General features: G+C 40.9%; 1 protein-coding gene across 23 annotated transcripts in view; it reads right to left on the bottom strand.

The window, feature by feature from the left end:
- Window positions 1-22,883, bottom strand: part of MYO3B (myosin IIIB) — a 253,079-nt gene that overhangs the window by 223,362 nt on the left and 6,834 nt on the right. The window contains exons 1-2 of one of the 23 annotated variants that reach the window (XR_007204837.1): window positions 8,583-8,588; window positions 8,352-8,357 (exon numbers count right to left, since the gene is read on the bottom strand). The exons of 20 other annotated variants lie outside the window; for them this stretch is intronic. The gene's annotated coding sequence lies outside the window, so the exon portion shown is untranslated. Of the gene's footprint in view, window positions 1-8,351; window positions 8,358-8,582; window positions 8,589-14,505; window positions 14,656-16,067; window positions 16,073-22,883 lie in introns of those variants that run through there. 2 more of the 23 variants (XR_007204840.1, XR_007204838.1) reach the window with 2 other exon arrangements.

Consider the following 22,883-nt stretch of genomic DNA (forward strand, 5'->3'; position numbering starts at 1 on the left):
TCCAAGCAGCTGTTGTGGATAAATAAGTTTTTTCCTTCGAAAAAAAAAATCAAATGTCATTTCCTGCTCTTGTTCTGAATAACAAAACCCTTAAAATGGTATATCCAAATTTTCAAAACACATTAACATTTCTTTATACCAGAAGACAGTGCTGGCAAAATAAAGTCTAATGCACAATTTTTACAGATGGAGTCATGATGGAGGACCAAAGAAAAATTTTAGTGAGCATTCTTATGCATTGTGATAACACGACAGCACTTACAGATAGCATATGCATTACATGGAATCAGAGATGTGAAATATGTACCACAAACCTCTTCTGTTTAAACCAAAACAGTCTCTTCTTGAACTAAAGCAATACCTGTCTAAGTAAGGTTCTACACCTGTCATCAGTGAAAGCACCTTTTGCCTCTATGATATTATTGCATTCCTACAACAGAAGTCAGTGTTTTACAGTACAAAAAAGCAAAAAACCCAGTATCTGCTATTATCTTCAATAATGTAAAATCTGGATTTAAAAAACCTGAAACCACCACAAAATGTAAACATTATGGGGAAAGGCTGAAGTTGTAAAGTAAGTTTGTGCTTTTCTTTTTCTATTTCCTGATTTGTTGAGCTTCAGAAAATAAAACATCCTTGTTTTAACAAAGGCTTCCATTCACTTTTTTTTAATACAGTGAAAAGTTGTGTATGAACACAGCCACTTCTGCAACAACGACACATTCAGAAGATCTTAACACTAAAATACTGCAGCTGAAATTTATTTAGGAAGAAATTTCTCCTTTTACTCCCCTCACATCAGGCCTCACACATCTCTGGGTTTTGAAATGATGTACCAAGAGTGGCTTCTAGCTGTAAAAAACTTAGCAACATTCTCCCCAGAGGAAGCCTCAACATACTAGGGACTTACCAATTAAAAGTATTTCTGCCATCAGTTGGAGAAAACTTCTCAGTGGTTAAATTTGTTCCTTCAAGGCAAGCAAAATAGCCCACACCAGATGTTGAAAAATTACACTTTGGCAATTAACTCTACTGGATAGGGAACTTATTACACAAAGCTATTTGGGACTGCACGTGTTTACGCAATGTGAGGCATGACTACATGGCATCAACAAGCCCCTAGCACTCTAACCTGTTTTGCATACTTGGGAAAAGACAGAATGAAAGCACAAGTAAGGACAACCTGATGGAGTCTACTCAAGCTGCTCTGAGGCTTGAATACGGACAAATACCATGATTTTTTTCTTTTAAGCAGAGATAGTAACTTAAAATAAATCTTGAAAAAGCTGACCAACCAAGACAAACAATAAGATAAGACACATATTTATTAACAGGCTTCAGACACTGACACTGTTTCTTTCTTTTATTCATGAAAAGAGATATTCCCCATCAAAGTAAATTTCATGATTCTCTCATAACACCTGACTTCTTCTATTTTGTAAACCTGTACCATCAGAACAAATTAAATCAGACCAGGCATGACAGACTATCTTAAATGGCAGTCAGACAAATGTGCATGCAACGTTTTTCTACCTTTAAAGAAAATATTTCTCTCTAAGATCAACATTAGAATCAATGACTGCATGTTATCATCCCTTAGCAGTATCCCCATGATAAAGAGGCTACACGTATTATGTGTCTCATGTAAGACGTAAGATATCATAAAAGAAGTATAGGTTACAGACAGTGCACAAATCAATTTTCCATCTGTGAACCACAGCCTTTTGATTGTATTCCATGGCTCTAAACAGCCTCAGAAAAGCCATCTGGAAAAATGTGTGGTGTCCCAGAAGTTCTACTGTGATATTCACCTAGGTTGTGAAAACAACACAAAAAAATCAAAACTTTATAGAGAACATGCAGATTTTGTTAATGAAATAATTACATCTGGAATAAAATCAGCAACTTTTTCTCACAAATCTATTATCACAGCTCTCTTTCTGAAAAATTATAGGAACAAAAGCGACTCATAAGCCAGAGAAATAGCTTTACAATCATCGTTCTATTTTCACTACCACCTCGCTCACAACAGTGACTGCATTCTGCATTCCAACATATACCCTCTTCTAGCTTACAGCAAGATGCACCATCTGTAGAGATTTTAGAATTAGTAAGAGCCTCACTTCAGCCTGGTGCTTTCTAACCATCATGATACACAGTACTAGGCAGTTTTGAATTCTCTTACAGCTGGTAGGGACATGATAGCAATACCAGCCAATACTAGTGAAAGTAGTGAAAATACTCTTTCCATACAAATAATTCATGGACATAGCTCCTTTTTGCAATGTTCCATTTGCCTTAGCCCTCTTGTCTCTCTCATGCAACAGCTGGGTTGTGCACTTCTGGCATTTACAAATACTGTGGAAAAGTAAGAATGACATATTCAAAAGTAAGGTATTTCACTATTTGTAGGGAACTCACTGTTGGTTCCACACTAAATGATAACTCCTTGATAGAAGAATTCAGAAGGTAGAGTTGACATTATCAGCTACGGCCTCACCTCACCATGACAGACCCTATTCTGCTGGCTAGTAGTGGTCACACACAGACAGCTACCTCAGAAGCAATTGTTAAAGGAAGTAATGAACCAACAAAAGGCATAAGAAAATCAATAGTCGGAACAGCTTCCTCTGCTATTCTCGTCCTGCTGTTTCTCACTGACTAGGTTAAAACAAAGAGGATGTCAATATCTTGAAATGAAGCATACCAAAAAAAAAATCTATCAAGATACCATCCTGTAACTGCTGTCAGTTGGACTCAGAAAGAGGGACTTCAGAATGTGCTGTGGATAGTTCTTTTTGGGATAAAAAGATGGAAGTGATGGAAGAAGATGTAGGAGAAGGATAAAAATATGTTCAAAAGCTGTTATTGATGCTATACAACTTACAAAAAAAAAAAGGCCTATACTTCAGCTGATCACATATTTTCACTAAGCAAACATAAGGGACAAAACAAGACAACCAAGAATAGAACTGCTGTTATCTATAGATGAAAGGTAGATCTCTGAGAAGGCTCCAGCTAAATTCAATTCACAGAACAAGTCTCACTTGAATATATAAACCATGAAATCAACTCTGAGTACTCAAAATTGGAAACAGAGAGGACATAAGTGGGAAACATGTTCTCCCTTTCCACATATTCTAACTTAAACTTGTTGCAGTGGGGATCCTGCAACACGCATATATCAAACCAGGCGTCCCGTGGAAAGGAAATATATATGGACAGACAGATTCTTGCTAGCTGTTTCAGAGATGTTTATTTCTCCAGCCGCATGGCCGGAGCTCTGCCCAGGAACTGTTCCAGTCACGGGACCAAGGGTCCTTCTGCCCGCGCAGGGAACACAAACCAACCAATGGGAACGAGGCTGAGCAGGGGCAGGGAAGCCCCGTGTCTGTGCCCTCAGGGCCCCTCTCCCAGGGCTACACGGCAGGGGAGGGACCCCAACACCTCACCCGTTTTATTTTAATAAAAGGAGAATGAAAACAACTGGATAAACATAACAAGAACAGTTTCAAGACAAAACAAGCCACCCTCCTGAGTCTTTAAATGTCCAAACAGATTCTGTGGAACATCTTAGGGCTGACAGAAGGGAGACAGAACTCTGAGCATGCTTTGTGGGGAAACTGAGGCAGGAGAAGGTTTAACTTCTTCCCTCCCCCTTTTCATCCCCCACTCGGCATTGGAAAGGGATTTTTGGGGAAACAATTGGCAAAAGCATGGTTTTGTGAGGGAAACCATGGATGAAAAAATGGATTGGGAATACACTGGGGGTAATAGGACATAGGGTAAAAGGGAAAGGTGGGATTAGGAAAGGGAAACTGTAGGGGGGGCTTACAATGGAGATATTGTCTAACATGACTACGATTTTTTGCATATATACTGCCTTTTACAGGAACACCATCAGGCCCAGTGACCTGCGATGCTTGTAACCCTTTTCTCCCTAGTACAATATTAAATTCCACCACCTCTCCATCTCCCAAGCTTGGGATGCATTTTTCAGGGTTATTCTTTTTAATAGCAGTTCTATGCACGAATATGTCTTGCTGGTTGTCACACCTTGTTATAAAACCATAATTTTGCTTAACATTATACCATTTTACTATCCCTAAGGTCTTAGTTGCTATGATCTTTTCCTTTTTCCGAGTGGCTGCTGTTCTCTGTCTCGCTGCGTCTTTGCTCTCTCCTTCGGTCGCTCCCGTGTTGGAATTGTCGGGGCTGCTGGTGCCTGCGCGTTCTTCCCGGGGTCGCGTTCGGGGCTGTGCGGGCCGGGCCGGGCCACGCCGCTCAGTTCTCTGTGCGTCGCCTCCTCTGGTTGCAGCTTCGCTGCCGCTGCCGGGCGCTGCACCCACGTCTCGGCCGGGCCCCCGAGCGACGACCCCCCCGCGCCCTGCTCCAGCGCGCGTCTCGGCTGGGCGCGGCTCCGTTCCACCGCCATCGCCGCCAGCCACTGCCCGCGTGCCGCCCCTCTCGGTCGGGCATTCACGGGGCTCGCTCCACCACGCACTGCACGGGGCCATTCGGGCACCGCCGGGTCCCGCCGCTCCCGCCGCGCCTCGCTCCGGCACCGACACTGCGGCTCGCGTGGCTCCGCCCGCGCGCGGGAACTGCCTCGCTGCTGCTCGCAGAGCGCTCGGTGCACGTGGCCTGGGCCGCACGGTCCCTGCGCCAGGATTCCCTTCGCCAGGACACAGCTGACATTGCTCAACAGTCTCAGTAACTAAATAATATTCACGAAAATATTCTTCCATCGGCATATATTTTGACTCCAGTATTAACTGTGTCCAAACGGTTTTCCAAAAGCCCTTGGTAATAATTAAATCCCAAGAAACATAGAAAAAGTTCTTAAACAACCATGCCAGGAAGTGTTTCAGTTCTTTTTGAGCTTGAATCAAGCTAAAATTTACAAATCGTTGTTCAAGAATCATTTTAAGTTTAAGATAAATGTCCATATGCGGCTCTGAGAGCCAAGAGTCTTCCCACGGTTCCTCCATAGTTTAGATACGGAATAGCAAAGCAAAACCAAGAAGAGGAATCCAAAGTTTCCAGGGTTTACTCACACAAATCAGTCGCTTAGGGATCGGGGATCGTTCTGCTCACAATTCTCCACCATTATGTTGCAGTGGGGATACTGCAACACGCATATATCAAACCAGGAGTCCCGTGGAAAGGAAATATATATGGACAGACAGATTCTTGCTAGCTGTTTCAGAGAGATGTTTATTTCTCCAGCCGCATGGCCGGAGCTCTGCCCAGGAACTGTTCCAGTCACGGGACCAAGGGTCCTTCTGCCCGCGCAGGGAACACAAACCAACCAATGGGAACGAGGCTGAGCAGGGGCAGGGAAGCCCCGTGTCTGTGCCCTCAGGGCCCCTCTCCCAGGGCTACACGGCAGGGGAGGGACCCCAACACCTCACCCGTTTTATTTTAATAAAAGGAGAATGAAAACAACTGGATAAACATAACAAGAACAGTTTCAAGACAAAACAAGCCACCCTCCTGAGTCTTTAAATGTCCAAACAGATTCTGTGGAACATCTTAGGGCTGACAGAAGGGAGACAGAACTCTGAGCATGCTTTGTGGGGAAACTGAGGCAGGAGAAGGTTTAACTTCTTCCCTCCCCCTTTTCATCCCCCACTCGGCATTGGAAAGGGATTTTTGGGGAAACAATTGGCAAAAGCATGGTTTTGTGAGGGAAACCATGGATGAAAAAATGGATTGGGAATACACTGGGGGTAATAGGACATAGGGTAAAAGGGAAAGGTGGGATTAGGAAAGGGAAACTGTAGGGGGGGCTTACAATGGAGATATTGTCTAACATGACTACGATTTTTTGCATATATACTGCCTTTTACAGGAACACCATCAGGCCCAGTGACCTGCGATGCTTGTAACCCTTTTCTCCCTAGTACAATATTAAATTCCACCACCTCTCCATCTCCCAAGCTTGGGATGCATTTTTCAGGGTTATTCTTTTTAATAGCAGTTCTATGCACGAATATGTCTTGCTGGTTGTCACACCTTGTTATAAAACCATAATTTTGCTTAACATTATACCATTTTACTATCCCTAAGGTCTTAGTTGCTATGATCTTTTCCTTTTTCCGAGTGGCTGCTGTTCTCTGTCTCGCTGCGTCTTTGCTCTCTCCTTCGGTCGCTCCCGTGTTGGAATTGTCGGGGCTGCTGGTGCCTGCGCGTTCTTCCCGGGGTCGCGTTCGGGGCTGTGCGGGCCGGGCCGGGCCACGCCGCTCAGTTCTCTGTGCGTCGCCTCCTCTGGTTGCAGCTTCGCTGCCGCTGCCGGGCGCTGCACCCACGTCTCGGCCGGGCCCCCGAGCGACGACCCCCCCGCGCCCTGCTCCAGCGCGCGTCTCGGCTGGGCGCGGCTCCGTTCCACCGCCATCGCCGCCAGCCACTGCCCGCGTGCCGCCCCTCTCGGTCGGGCATTCACGGGGCTCGCTCCACCACGCACTGCACGGGGCCATTCGGGCACCGCCGGGTCCCGCCGCTCCCGCCGCGCCTCGCTCCGGCACCGACACTGCGGCTCGCGTGGCTCCGCCCGCGCGCGGGAACTGCCTCGCTGCTGCTCGCAGAGCGCTCGGTGCACGTGGCCTGGGCCGCACGGTCCCTGCGCCAGGATTCCCTTCGCCAGGACACAGCTGACATTGCTCAACAGTCTCAGTAACTAAATAATATTCACGAAAATATTCTTCCATCGGCATATATTTTGACTCCAGTATTAACTGTGTCCAAACGGTTTTCCAAAAGCCCTTGGTAATAATTAAATCCCAAGAAACATAGAAAAAGTTCTTAAACAACCATGCCAGGAAGTGTTTCAGTTCTTTTTGAGCTTGAATCAAGCTAAAATTTACAAATCGTTGTTCAAGAATCATTTTAAGTTTAAGATAAATGTCCATATGCGGCTCTGAGAGCCAAGAGTCTTCCCACGGTTCCTCCATAGTTTAGATACGGAATAGCAAAGCAAAACCAAGAAGAGGAATCCAAAGTTTCCAGGGTTTACTCACACAAATCAGTCGCTTAGGGATCGGGGATCGTTCTGCTCACAATTCTCCACCATTATGTTGCAGTGGGGATACTGCAACACGCATATATCAAACCAGGAGTCCCGTGGAAAGGAAATATATATGGACAGACAGATTCTTGCTAGCTGTTTCAGAGAGATGTTTATTTCTCCAGCCGCATGGCCGGAGCTCTGCCCAGGAACTGTTCCAGTCACGGGACCAAGGGTCCTTCTGCCCGCGCAGGGAACACAAACCAACCAATGGGAACGAGGCTGAGCAGGGACAGGGTAGCCCCGTGTCTGTGCCCTCAGGGCCCCTCTCCCAGGGCTACACGGCAGGGGAGGGACCCCAACATAAACTTCTTAAAGTTTTTATTATTTGTGCTTACATACATTCTCATTGTCTACGTAAAGTCCTTTAAATTCAGGAGTATCTTTGTTATTTTATGTTCTTTTGCTTCCTTTGTATGGATGGACTAGATACTCTAAGCTTTTAGACTTGCAGTATTAGCCACAGGGCCAGAACTGAGTGATAACCAGTGGCAATGGATTGTGTCTGGACAGTAGCTCTGATGAAAGCATTGGGATTATTTGCTCCCTTGTCTTGTCTATGCTTCCAGTTCATTACAGTATGAATCACAACCACATTCCTAGTATCAACTACAACAAACTGACCCCAAAACTGGCTACTAACAACATGGCACAGAAATGTAAATGTCACCTATTTCTCTAGAAATAAAGAGAACAAAGAACTTGATTTCTGAATACTCTAGTCAAATGGTAAAAATTTCACACCACCACTCCTAAATCAGTTCTGAACTGAAGGCACTTGTAAGATCATAACCTTAACTCAAATTCTTGGACCAAGTCTTTGAATCTAAACCAGAAAACTCTCCATTAGTACCCTGGAACATGTATGGTAGGAAAGATGCATGTGCCTAGTCCAGACAATCCAGTACATATTTTCATTTAGATTCATTGCATCATAATGTGTTGCATTACAAATGTTTGTAAGTAAACTCTTATTGGACCCTTATATTTATGAGAACAACATAGCCTTAGCCCAATAGTGTTTGATCATTTTTGTATTGTCCATATAAATCAAACTACTCAGGGCAGGGGGTGAATACATCATCCTGATCAACCAGTTTCATTGACAGATCCAGGATGAATGAAGGCAAAGGTAAAGTACAGCTTGGCCTCTGACCAGCTCCCCCGCATTCTTCTAATTGGTTGTGCATTTTCAGTCTTTTCAGCAGGACTGTGTCAGATCAGGAGGCACTGCTGACTTCACTGCTGAGTGACAAAGTTATTTTACTCCAGAACTACTTAGCACCTCATCCTGTGAGGTGTAAGTAAGTGCCATCCCAAGTAAGTGCCACAACACTCTTGATGAACTTCCATCTTTCATGGGGTCCAGTTAACATTGCATCTTGGATCCTTAATAACTGCATCTCCCATGAAAGTCAGATTTCTTCTGCTTCCCAGAAGTTAATTCTGAAGTTGCTGCCCTTTTACCACAGACCCATGGCTCCATGTCATCTGCATATGAATACAACAGTCATACCAGGTTGCTTCATCTCAAGCTATTTGCTAGATGAATGGTTCTTGCAAGCAGTGTAGTACTGGTCTTAAAGAGATCTGCTTAACATGCACAGAATGGGGTCACTCACGATAAGATAAATTAAACACTGCCTCAATCTACTGCAGAATCAAGAACAGAACAAGCAGCCACTGGGATTTTCTAGAGTAGGAAGGTCTTAAAGGTGAGGGTAAAGTCTAGTCACTCCATCTTTTTTACTGTAAATATTCCTTAATACTTCAGAAAGTTTCTTGGTGCTTTGATTCTTCTATCTAATTTTTGCTCATGTCAATGGTATTATATTCACAATCAAATCTCTTTCTGTTAGAATTATCCAATCCCACTCATTTCCATAGGATTTTATAGATAGAATATGCTTTATTCTGGTCTCCATAGTGGAATTTCTTTAATTGAATATGCACAACAGCTGAAATCTAAGTAGGATGAAAAGATTTGTAAACAGTAATTCACAAAACTTAAGAAAACTAAAAAGCAACTTGGTTGATGAAGTTAAACTAATGAATTTGAACAGTCTGCATCTTTTACCCAAGACACCATCATAATAACTTTCATTCTTTCTTTTCTCTGATATCTCCAAAAGAAAGTATCTGCTTTAGCTGGCACTTTTAGCACACAGGTAAAACAACCAAATTAGAATGTATCAAGAACAAAATACAACCTATACCACCCCTCAGAGGGGACTGTGTTTATGGCTGATTCCTCTAGCCTGACAAAGATTTTTATGAAAACTGTAGGAACTTTTTTATTTGGGGGATTTCTACTTCTCTGTCAAATCTGGATACAATCTTCTGTGAGAAAGGATTTTCTCAAAAAACTTCAAGACTGTTTTACTAAGGTTCAACGTAAATCTCCTAACATCACTACTGACATTGAAAGTTATGCAAAAAAATGGTCAAAGCATATGCAGACTGCATAATTCAGAGATGACTAGCGTAGCAAATCTGCACTTCTTGCCAATATGCAAAAAAATATGTTTTTCTTTTATTTTCACAAAATTAGCAAAATGTATTATTAATGGAAAATGACACTTCCAAGGTTTTCTGGTAGGCACTGTGTATTTAAGAAACTAACTGGGGCTAACACAGAAAATTATATTCAGTGATGAAAGACTGAATGCTTTGCTGAGAATCAAATTATTGCAAAACATCACTTCCTGCACACTTGGTAAACCAAGTATTTTTGACAGTCATCTTACCCTGTGAGGTAAAGAGTACCTTGCTACTAAAACAGAAATCAACAAAAACTTCTATTGAAGTTTTGAGTACCACTGAAAATAAAGCCCCTGATCATTCACATGGAGCTATAACACATTTCATTTATTTGACTGCTAATTAATCGTTTCCATATCTTCAACTCCAAGGACCAAATGCTGAATAAAATTATGTACCTAGTCAGTTACCATGATTATTAAATTAATTAAACATTATTAAGCAGAAATTATTTTCCAAGACCAAATCCAAATATCTGAAAGCCTGTTAAGAACTCAAACAATAGGTTCTGATCAGCGGCATTCCTATTGCACAAATGCTATTTATATAAGCTATTTAAATAGAACTCCAACAAGCAAAATGCACTAAAGCAGTTACAAATGACAAACAGCTAACACATCAGTTTCACCTCAGGCTCTGAACTCAGCACTAAAATGAAGCTTATAATCTCATGAGCCATTCAGTTATAAACTGTGACTTCCAGGTATACTCCCCATGTGTGAAAAATCAATACCTGAGAAGGTTTTCTCTGCCTCCTTCAGTAGCAATTTAACAGGGCAAACAAAATGCATGTGTTAGTGCTAAAATGGATGGATGAAATGCTGCAACAGAATGATGACCCGTACACCAAAACCAGGCTCTTCACTACAGTCTTACTCAGAAAGTTTGATATGCTTTGTGGACAGACGAGGAAAAAGAAATCTAAGACAGAGGTAGGATAAACTTTGGAAGAAAATAACTACAACCTTACATTAGTGACCTATTTTCTGAAACCAGCTTATCTTATATTGGATTTCTATCCTGCTAAGCATATCAGAATTCTTCAGCACCAAGATAGCTTCGTCACAAGGAGAGCTTGTATCAGCCAGTGCTGCAAAGAACTGTGTGTTCCATGTACTAGTACTCATGCCCAGTATTAGACAACAGTAGTGTGTGCAGTGTGTGTTAGCTTAAGATGCTGTCGTGGAACTACAAATAAATTGCTTCAATCCTAGCAGCTTCACTTCATTAATGCTAAAGATCATTGTGACACTAATTGATAGTGAGCTTGATCTATTTATCAAGTCTTTTACAAGCAGGAGCTGAAGAATTAAAGCCACTTTGTCATTCACAGAGAGTGAGCAACAACTACTTAATATTTTCAAGGGATCTTCCTATTGTTTCACAATATACCTTAATTGTATAATGCAATCAATCATAATTCATTACCATAATTCTCCAGTATTTATTTTACAGCAGTTTTATTCTAATGAGGATTTTTAATAAGAAGAGATACTCTCTTTTATCCATAAGAAAAATAATAAACTGTTAATCGTGATACAAAGAATCTTAGTGCTGACAATGACTCTTGCTTAAGATGAAGCATTTTCATCAGTGAGCTAGTTGTTATGCATTACCAGCATGTGTGCAGTAGCCTAGCGTGACACCAATTTGCATAATTTCTCTCCTCTAACAGGCTTCAAAAATAATAATAGGCATACAAGATAGAATCCACTGATTTTAAACCTCCTTCAGCAGCTATCTTCAAGGAGCAGCTATCAAAAGAACTTCTAAAGAACTAAATTTAATAAATTATAAATGTATTATTTGTGTTATCCTTTCCAGGCCTATAGCCATCTAAGTTAAATTCTGTAACAAAGACCAAGGCAAACCACAAGCAATTGCCTTGACATATTCCCAGACAAGAGGCAGGACTGGGATACTAAGCAAGTTCACAGATGATGCAAAACTGGGAGGAGCTGTTGACTCCCTCAAAGGCAGGGAGACCCTGCAGAGAGACCTCAGCAGATTAGAGGGCTGGGCAGCCACCAACCGTGTAAAGTTCAGCAAGGGAAGTGCCAGGTTCTGCACCTGGGATTGGGCACCCCTGCATGTACAGACAGAACGTATGGGGAATGCTGGAGAGCAGTGCCACAGAGAGGGACCTGGGGGTCCTGGTCAATGGTGAGTTGGACATGAGTCAGCAGTGCCCTGGCAGCCAGGAGGGTCAGCCGTGTCCTGGGGGCACCAGGCACAGCATCGCCAGCCAGGCAAGGGAGGGGTTGTCCCGCTCTGCTCTGCACTGGGGCGGCCTCACCTCGAGTGCTGGGGGCACTTTTGGGTACCACAGTGTAAGGTAATAAACTATAGAGAAGCGTCCAAAGAATCACAACGAAGATGGTGAAGGGCCTTGAGGGGGAGCCGTATGAGGAGCGGCTGAGGCCGCTTGGTCTTTCAGCCTGGAGAAGAGGAGACCGAGGGGAGACCTCACTGCAGTTACAGCTTCCTTGTGAGGGGAAGAGGAGGAGCAGCACTGATCTCTTCTCTGTGGTGACCAGTGACAGGACCCGAGGGAACGGCCTGAAGTTGTGCCAGGGGAAGCTGAAGTTGGGTATCAGGAAAAGGTTCTTTACCCAGAGAGTGGTCAGGTACTGGGACAGGCTCCCCATGGAAGTGGTCACAGCACCAAGCCTGACCGAGTTCAAGAAGCATTTGGACAATGCTCTCAGGCCCATGGTGTGACTCTTGGGGGGCCAGGAGCTGGACTCAATGATCCTTGTGGGTGCCTTCCAACTCAACATATTCTGTGATCCTGTGACTGTCTAAAGGTGGCTGGACAAAGCCCAATATCCACTGCTGCTCACAGTGAACTTGAAAATCAGTAAAGGTTTTGGGGGTACAGATAAAAAAGGACAGATAGTCATAAACACATAAGCTGCTCAAAGCTGTTATACCTGTGTATGTTATTTAATAATGCCTTAATCTACAGGGAGTAACAAAAACAACTTTGGTTTTTTGCTGATCTGAACCCAAAAGAGACCTTACCATTTGTTAATATTAAGAGGAAGCAAAAAGAATAATGTGTTAGCAAACTGGTATAACTACTGTTGGACCTTTTCTTCTAGGCTTACACATTTCTATATTGTGAATAGCAAACAACATTGCTGCGATATTCCAATTCTCTCAGATATTCATTCAGTAAAATGTCTGGCCTTATAAATATGAAAAGTAATTTAGACCTTGGTCCACTCTACAACACATTTTGATATATGGTCATCAATAAGAAAGATCTGATTTATCTTTATCACACAAGGGAAGATGCCATAAAGCCTACAAATTGACATTTAGGCCTAATGTCCACTAAAACAAAAACACATCACCAAAATACTCAGCTATCCCACTAAGTGAAAAGATACAAGCACCCCAGGAGAAAAAATAGATGCCAATAGCAGCAAGAGCAAAAATTCTCAGAGCTTGCTCCTGTCAGCTATTTCACACTAAGAAGCACTAATCAATTTCAATTCCTACTGATTCAGGGGATTTGAAGGAGATTAATGCCTCCAAGAGTTGTGATCTTGAAGACAAACAATTTCATAACAACAACAAAATTGCCCATGAACTTTCAGAATAGAATTTAAACAAAGAATAAAGTACCAAACTGGCCTTTCTCCCAGATTAACTCTTGGGCTGCTGCAGATGGTCTGGAAGAAACTTAAGAGAATGCCTGAACTTAATTTACAAAGAGAAAATATGACAGGTAAGAATGTTGTATCACACACTGGGTACAGTAAATATGACCTGGAATAATCAGCCTTTAGCAGTTCATTAGCAGCTGTTTAGTTTTTTTAATACATATTGTTCAGTTTATGGAACAGCTCTGTGTTCAATACTGTGGTTTCAGAACTCAAAAGAGGAAAACATTCGTGACACCGCTTGAAAAAACAGAAAGAGAGAATAGATAAAATAGTTGTATGTCACCACAAGCAGCACTGAACCGAGATATCAGTTAAGGTACACTATAAGCAGATTAGATTGTACAGACAATATGAAACAGGATCTACTGTATTACATTTTAAACTCTGCTTCACCTTCAGCCATTATGTTCTATCACTTCATATGACAGTGGGCCATTTCCCCTTTAATAAGGATACCCTTTGCAAATAGCCCCAGTTCCCAACTTACTGCTTACGCAGAGAGTACCTGCTAAAAGAATGAAGTTTGAAGCACAATAAAAGCATGCTGAGCAAAACAGAAACTGACATTATCCATTCAAGAAGGGTATCTTTATATGGAATGAGGGATGTGGTGTAATTAGGATGCTCCTTTTACAAGATAGCATTACAAATAGAGTCTACATTTCAAATACAGTCCTAGGAGTTCAGAGAACTCAAGAGATACTCTTGACGAGAACACACCTCCTGTACTGCAAAAATCGTATTTTATATATGCTTCAGGTTCTATTTACAAATTGGACAAACTGGTACCTTTCAACAATACCTTGTATTCAAAGGTGTCTCCTACACAGACATCCTAAGCTATACTTCCTTAAACACTACAGCAATGTCCCATTGCATCACCCCTCTCAGAAGTCTCATCAGATGTTGCCAGGTAACAGTGCCGAGGCAGCCCCATGGTTTGCTCTAAGTGTTCCTTGAAGCTCAAAGCATGTACATTGTGGCTTCTCTCATCAGACACGTGACTTTGTGGACGATCTCAGCCACAGAAGCATGCTGGCAGCTAGTTCTCCCATGCCTTGAAGCCCTCTCTCAGCTCCACAGCAAGGGTATTTTTAAAGATATGTGTGAGGTGAAATAAATACATGCACAGACTTAACAGGGTTTCTGAAAACCCCTTTACTTTAGCTGTTGCAATGAACATAAATAAACAGTAAAACCAACAGACATCTTGTTTTGACTTACCTGTCTCAGCTTCCTGGCATCTTGAACTCTTTCACCTTTTCACTATAACCAGAAGTCCCCAGTCTCTTCCTTCAAGCTTGTGCCATTTACTCTGAAACACATTTACTCTTCTTTTCTAAGTCTCTCCTCTTGATCGCTGCAGCATGCTGCCTTTTTGTGAAAAGAGAGGCTGATTTTCCTTCAAAATGGCTGATAAGAATCCCTCTCCTTTAATCTTCTAGCCTGCCTTGCTAGGTCATTCCTCTTCAAACACACTATGTGACCAAAGTCCCCCACCAAAGTCTAGCCTCCCACTTAAAGTTTAAAGTTTGATAATTGATTTGTCACACTGAGTATTCATTAGTGTCACTCAGTCATCAAAATTTAATTTTTCCTCTTTGTTAGCTTTTGGCAGGTGCAGTTTATTTCAACCAATCTATAGAAGCAGAAGCATAACAGATAAGCAAATGAAACCACATTTAAAATGATGCTTATAGTCTGATAGATTTACACAAAAACCATCCCAATGTGAAACAGAAATTACATATTGTATATAGATTCCTTGAATTGTCCCAGCTGTCAATATACTTTTACTACATGCACATTTCTGTAAATAGACTTTCTTCACTACTCTTCACATAATGGAAGGTTTGTTACTCAGCTTAGAAAAGCAATGGTTGCATCAACAAGATACTCACTTGAGGGTGTTTCAGCAAAAACAATATATTGTGTTGCGTTTTTGGAAACTGCCATATCTGATTTATATCCTTGTGGTATCAGTTGTACAAAGGTAATTCTCTATAATGAATTATTTATTTCCTGTTGTAATAGACATCTGAGATAGTCATAAATATTTATATGTTCAGTTAATTCACTAATGAAAACTGAAGTAATTCTAAAATAGGATGTTATCTCAGAGGCATGGTGACCTAACAGTCTGTTCAACTTTTACATTGGTGAAGACAACTTCTATACGGGAAGCAAGAGCAGGTGGAAGAAAACTTCTCCTGAAAGCATGGTACAGCAATGGGCTAAGCATCAAGTATTTTTGTGTGTATCACAGAAAAAAAATTCTCACTTCTATCTCTGTTTTTCCAATTTGTAAAATGTGTGGTAATATCCCCTAATCATACTCCTTTGCAACCCCTGGCCTTCTGACTAGCATTCCAGAGAGATTCCTCTTCAGCAGTGCAAATATCTCTTCTTAGACAATGAGTTATTGGTTTGTGCATTGACCTGTGCAACTCCACTATCTTTACAGCACCTAAGAAATATTTTGGGCTGCTGGTTGCCTGAAATGGTTTCAGAACCACCTATGTATTGCATACATAGGCTACAGGCAAAAATTTCTTCAAGTTAGTTGGCTGTACTGATATCAACCCACACCTAAACCAGGTCAACGTAAACAGCTAGATAAAGGATTTATTTACAGAATTCATAATAAGACAATTTGGTTTACCAAGGTTTGTAAAGTCAAAAGAGAATAGAAATTTTAAAAAGAAGTCTGCATCCATTTAGGCTCAGATCAGCCCTTAAAGATCTGATCAAATAAACTCACAGCTCTTTTTCAGCTCATATCCCACTTCATAATCCATCCCTATCTCTGGGGCAATTCACCTCTAAACACAAACTGCAACTCCTTTATCTAAGAAGGCAGTAATATGTTCCTCCATCAAACAATTGCTTTTCACCTTCTGGAGAGGCTGACTGATTTAGGTCTCATGTGAAAAGTCTCACCTACCCCATAACACACTTGATTATTCACATTTGGCTCAACTTTTCACAATCTATTAGTCCTTTGTGAAGCATAAAATTAGCTGGAAAATGGTCAAACCTCAGGAAAAAAAGCCTCTCTAAATGGAAACATTTACTTTTTATGTATTTGTCATGTTGTAAAATCACAACCATCCTTTAAGCAGACACATAAATGGGATTGAGATGTGACTCATAGTTAAATGAGTCTTTTAAAAGAAGCTGCATGTGTTAGTAATGAATGCTGCTGAAGTTAGATAGTGGTTTAGCGGTAAGACTACAGATCCCTTGCCTAATTCAGTCCAGAACACAGGGGACACACTACTCTCATGAGTCTGGCAGCAAAGATATTACTGCAAACATTAGGAAAGAACATTACAGACTACACATGCTGCTTTCCTCTCATCACTACTGAGAAAGGTCAGCCACAAACGAATAATGATTTTGAAACTGCAAATATCTTACCTATAGGGGGAAAAAACAACCCATCTTACTGAGACAGGTTAGGGAAAACCATGTTCTGCTGGTCTTGTTCAGTGAATAATAACTCTTTCAAGGACCTCAAATCTACAGTGATTTCAGAAATTATTCACAGGCCTCCTGGACTCCCGGAGTAAAAAGGGAGGAGAAAAAATGAGGGGATGTAAACCACAGTTCATTCTGTACCTTCAACTACTGATTGTCAGTGAAAAAGGAAGAAAAATCTTTTAGATGACAGATTCTGAAGCAGTTGATGTATTTGCTAATTCAGAGGTAGAAAGGAAGTGCAGTGCAATGTGACAAAATCAGAAGCTATATGGTACTCCACATAAAAATGGAATCCATTAGAGGTTTGAGTACAAAAAAAATACTTCAAAAGATGAAGAGACAATCACGCAAGTTTAAAAGTTAAATAGGTCACTGGTAGGGATCTTAAGGAAAATACTGCAAAATCCAGAATTAATCCTTGACAAGGCAATTAGATTGTGTCAGCAACTGAAGCCATCCATGCCAGAACGACTCCAGTCTTGAGTGGGCTGTACTCTGACATAATGAAGGTGTTCATGAATCCAAAACATTAGGAGAAAACAGACCTGCAGCAGACAGGCATGTGAGCTCTGACTGAAGCAAGATCAGCATGTAAAACTGCCTATCAACTACAACAATGAGTCCAGGATAATGCCCAGCACAAGCAGCACAATGGATTACATTATTTTGCAAAAGGTTGCAGTGTCAGGGAATTTACTTCTCTTGGAAGCTGCATTTAACCAGAGGCTATTGTCCTTGGTCCCTGTCCAGGCTATCCTTTAGCCATGTCTCTGCCTAAGCAGGTACCCAACTCATCCAGACCCAAGCACTACCGCATGGACTTGATTTTAAGAGACCTTGAGTCTGCCTTGTTCCTCCAGACTCACCTGGCAGTCGCTGCACTGTCAGCTGACTGGCTGCCATCCCTAGGCCTGCCCCCATGCCTGCCTGGGGTCCTGACAGGATACCCCATGCTCAGTGTGGCCACTGGCCCTGCTGCCTCACCAGCACCCATGACTCCTGGCCCCTCTGCCCTCACAGGGCAGCCCAGCCCACGCTGCACAGTGCCTACTGGTATTTTACTCAAGCCTTTTTTCTGCTAGCCTCCCTCAGAACATGCAAAAGCTTGCACACTTTTCAAACCAAAGAGTAGTGAGATCTACAGATCTGTGAGTGTATATCAAGACACAAAACCAGTGAAATCAAACAGTCTGATTAACACAAGCCAGATACATTTTTCTCATTATCACTCTTTTCACCTTCTGAAAGGAAGACGAATGAAGAGACACATGTACAGCATTACCTGGTTATAACTGTTAAGGTTCACAGACTCTTAAACTAATGTTTAATGTCCATTTCTTATGTTAACACTATTTATATAGAAAATGTTCATTGAAATACAAAGGAATGTAATGTGGAACTTGTTAGGCAAATATTTTAAGGCAAACTCCTTTTTGTATTTTCTTTTTTTCTTTTTCTTTTCCTCCTTCACACAGGATAAGCAAGCATTTGAGGCCATAAGGACATTCTGTTCTTAGTTAAGTAATAATTTAGACAGACAATATTTAATTACACAAAAAAGCCACACTGTAAAGCAGAACCTTATTTCAGGGACAGCTTCTAAAAAAATCCTCTCTCCCAAAACCTATTTTCAAATTTAATTATTTTCTTCCTTCTATTAAATAAACAGCTCCTGCAAAATTCTGGCAATTCAGTATGTATTATTTTACAGAATTAGTCTTCTGATTTGTATGTCTCTGGAATTCATGCAAGAGTAAGACCAAGTCTGAATGCTAACAAAGTATTCTTCTGCCTAATGAAATATTCATACTCATTTGTCATCAAGACTTTAATAAGGAGGTATACAGCCTTCTCACTTCTGTCAGTAAGGGACCGGCAAAAACCTTTCCTTCATTTAATTCTGAATGTCTCCTGAACCACTTCTTATAATTTCCTTTTCCTGTACAACACAAGAGATATTTAAAATTTACTTAGGAAGATGACTCCATATTTCAGATAGACAAATAAAGTTTATATACTTGCACCATCCAAAACTTACAGAACTTTTCACCATTAAAACTTCACACTACTACTATGCTTTCCACATCTCTCCAGACGTATCATTAAGATCAGAAAAATCAGATTAAATAAAGAAGGAAAGCTACACTATGGCATATGGAGGCAAATACAACAAAACTTTAAGACAGCTTTATCAAGAGCCATACCTTGAGGAAATGGCATCATTGCAACATTCTTGTCCACAGTACAGCCCTGAAGGCTAAAATGCTGTTTTCTCCATTTCAGTTCTTGTGGAACTAGTCAGATTGCAAAAGATGTGCCCCTGGACACAGACTTTTACATGTGGAAAAATCACCCTAATATAAGACGGGGGAAGTGGGGTGTGGATTCTTCACCACAACTGTTTGCAGAGAAAGCACATTATCTGATTTAACAAGTACACAAAATTGCATTCTTAGGTGTTCCTTATACATGTTTTATCCTCAGTCTTTCAGCCTGTCACAAAGAGCAATCACCTTCCAGCTCAGACAGTGGATGAATTTTCTATTCCAAAGGCCTTTCGGCAGATTGGTCAAAAGGTGTTTTCACAGCAGCCAGTTTGCTGCTATGAGGGAACATGAAACCAAGCACATTTTCTCAGGAGTGCTGCTGAATTCTGTGAAGTTCTCAGCTGAGCAACCTTAAGCCATTAGAAATCACCTTACTACAACCTTTTGCCCAGCTATTAAATCAGTTAGTTTCTCTGCATTACAGTATCTATTATTACAGTCAGTCACCATAGTCCTTCACTCTTGAAACTGGAAAGAGGCTGAACTATCACTAGTGAGAAGCAACTTAGCCTTACATGAATCACCCATGTATTCCTTTAGTTTACTGTTAGCTGACTTCTGTAGAGCCTCCAAACCTTCTGCCAGCATATAAATTGCTTCTGAAGCTGTGAAACAAACATCAGTAAGGGAGTTGCACTAACATCACTTTCCTACATATTAGCAGTTGTTAAGTCACATACTCTAACACCAGTCCTTCCTCTTCATTCGATGACAATTTGTACAGTTTTCAATAGAGCAAGCAGTTTAGTTTTATAATCATTTTTCACTAAGACAGTGTCTCACCACAACCCATTAGGCATCATATCAGCTTATAAGCAAATTCCTTACATTTTGGAATATTCAAAATTTTCATTACAAAACAATGTAAGATCAACAGCTGAAAAATATCCTTTTGATTAAACTCATGGGGAATTTTCCCCATAAACATAGCTGTAAATTATTTTTAACACTTTTCCAAACATACAAAAGATAAAGTGATTTTAAAATGCTCTTAACTTTTGAAGATATACTCTTTTTCCTTGAATTCATTTTTAATCACAGGAAACTTTTTGAATTATGTACTACATCTACCATATTTATCTCATAATCTCTCCTGCCTTGCCTCTCAGGACCATTAATTCAATGCTCCATCTGCTACAGTTGCTCATACCACAAGTGACATTTATGTTAGGTTTGTTTCCTCAGAAGAAAATGTATTAGAAAAGGTACTCTGACAGGTCTTTATATCCATTTCACAGGCTAAACACAAGTTATAAAGATCATCCACGTAACTACTGACAGAAATGATGAGAGAACAACTGGAGACAACAAGATGTGCACTGAACATGCCCTCTTCTTTCAAGTGAGTTGGAATTAATCACACCTATCATTCATCCCTCCAGTAGGTTTAAAATACAGTGTAAAAAATATACCAGGAGACATGAAAACTGCCATCCCACTCTACACGTTGTACAACTCCTCCTGCTTTACGCACTCAGACTAAGTTAATTTCCCATGTATGCAGGAAAACTGCTATCAAAGGCAATATTGCATTCTTTCAATACCAGAATTAAGGCTTTAAATTTTTTTTCTTTCAGAACAGATTTTATACCAAGTCTGTAGAGCAAATACAATGATGTATCAAATAGCTCAGTGACAAATTGTATGGACGTACTACAACATGACAGGATTGTCCCATGGCAGAGAGGAGGTCAGTTACATCCAGACTGCTCAGGAACATATTCAGAGATCAGAAACCTGAAGAACCCTGAAGAAGAACAGCTTCTGCTCTCTCTATAACTCCAGGTTTTAACGCTTTTTAAGATATTAAAAAGTATGCAGTAACTCAGGGAACTTTGCAACTTTCTCCTTTTTCTAAGTAAAAAACCTCACCTATATGGAATAACAGCTGTTAAAAATGGTTTTTAAAATAAATGCCTCAGTAAGATCACAGATTTTGCAAAATCTGCAGTGAGCTGATAAGCATTTGCAGGAAAATAATTTTCTACCACCAGCCAAAGTCTTGGTATGTTCAGGGGACTGACCTTCAGGCCGCCTTAATCCTACAGGCAACCTTTTCTCTGAAAAATCACTGCACCACACTAAGCTACTTCTCCATTTCCATTTTGTCTTGTTCATAGTAACTCTTACTTTGTATTAAAATTCTGTATATATTTTGTACATACTTACTAACAATAAAAAATGGAGAGAGAGAGGGAAAGAGAGAGGGAAAGAGAGAGATTTACTGAAAATACTTGTCCTGTCTGTCTTTCAGGCCCAAATTAACCACAGTTCATTTCCACCCTTCAGTTCATGCTAGGCTGGGTAACAGAGAATAGTAGAAGTAGGAAGACCATGGAAGAGATGAGAACTGTCAACAGCACTGATCATCAAAGACTAATAGAACAAATTATTCTTACAGCTGAACTACCATGAACCATTTCCCTCTTTCTGTCACATTTGCACTAAGGGTAGAATTAGCAGAACACACTGCTAGAAATCGGGAAACTTTCCACCTGGAAGAGTTCAGTAAATTCTGCTTGTGCAGGAAAGTATTTATGAAACAAAACTATGGATGGGATTTTTCTTTTTCCAAGAAGTAATCAAATGTAATTGAGATCCCCTTTGAGATCAGGACCACTCTTCTAGTCCTATACCTACCCAGGAAATCACAAAGAGCAGAGACAGCACTCTTTCAAACAGTTTTAAGCAGCCTTTTCTGTTGTTTCAGGTTTCAGTGCCAGGAAAAAGTGTTCCTTCTGTTTTTTTATATTTTCTTTTACTATCCGCAAAAAATTGCCAGAGATGCCTCTACCTTCTTATACCTATTTTTACATACAACACATCATTTCCATATGAATCTCAAATCTCTATTTAGTGTCTGCCTTACAGCTGTACTTAAGCAGCCCACAGTAAAACAAGTGCCCTCTCCCTTTGCAGGACACCCACCCCCTCACCCCCCCACTCTGGGATGTTATAAAGTCTTTACCAAAACATTTACAATATGCTGCTTATTAATGACACAGAGTCCTCCTAAAAAACTGTTCTGCAAAAAACTTCTCTCTCCTGACAGCTACAGGTAGAAAATAGAACACCTGGAACAAGGAGACGCAGGACTATAGTTAAAAAGCTCTACTTGAGACCCGCACACCCGGGTCCAAATGTAAGAAAGACAAAAGACTGGGAAGGCAGCAAAGGTAGGGCACAACTGCTTATCTAGGAGTTCACTACAGCCTCCATCATAGAGCTGGAACTGTGTCAAGGACAGAGTAGAAGGTTTACTTGGTCCTATGACAATCTGATATACCTTGGGCTTAGGGCAGCCTTACCAGTAAAGGTATCATCACTACACGCCACAATATCCTCCATGTAGTCCCCAAAATATTTGCATGTTTTCATGTCACAAAGCACTTTGGAGAAGAAGCTGTGGCATATACTACAAATCACTGTGAATTCCATAGATATATCTATCTTGCAAAAACAGCTTTGTCAAGGACACAGGCATCTGCTGGCTAACAGAAGTCAAATCTTTTATACACATGGATAACTGCATATCTCTGCAAAAATTGTGCTAATCTAACTATATTTTGTCTTGCAAGGGTGAAGATCACCTTAGCGTGTCAGTGCCAACTGTCTTGTCATTAGCTCCATTATCACAATGACTTAAAAAGAGCTATTCTTGTTACTATACACATATATAAGTATCCCATGCAAGAATTTTTGGGCTTTTTTAAAAAGAGCTAACACTTAATGTGCAAATCCTCAGCTGGAAATTGTTACCTACAGCATTATTATTTTCAGGGAATTGGTTTT

Source organism: Corvus hawaiiensis, chromosome 7 (genome assembly GCF_020740725.1).
Source record: "Corvus hawaiiensis isolate bCorHaw1 chromosome 7, bCorHaw1.pri.cur, whole genome shotgun sequence".
Taxonomy (NCBI): domain Eukaryota; kingdom Metazoa; phylum Chordata; class Aves; order Passeriformes; family Corvidae; genus Corvus; species Corvus hawaiiensis.